The following is a 249-nucleotide window of genomic DNA, read 5'->3' as shown; positions in this document are numbered from 1 at the left end:
TCACTCTGTCGCCCAGGTTAGAGTGCAGTGGTGCAATCTCGGCTCACTCACTGCAACCTCCACCTCCCGGGTTCAAGCAGTTCTCCTGCCTCAGCCTCCTGAGTACCTGGGATTACAGGCATGCACCACCACGTTCAGCTAGTTTTTGTATTTTTAGTAGAGATGGGGTTTCACCACGTTGGCCAGGCTGATCTCGAACTCCTGACCTCAAACTATCTGCCCTCCTGAAGTACTGGGATTACAGACGTG

Source organism: Colobus angolensis, unplaced genomic scaffold, assembly GCF_000951035.1.
Source record: "Colobus angolensis palliatus isolate OR3802 unplaced genomic scaffold, Cang.pa_1.0 Scaffold295, whole genome shotgun sequence".
In the NCBI taxonomy this organism is placed as follows: Eukaryota; Metazoa; Chordata; class Mammalia; order Primates; family Cercopithecidae; genus Colobus; species Colobus angolensis.
This window is presented reverse-complemented; position numbering follows the sequence as displayed.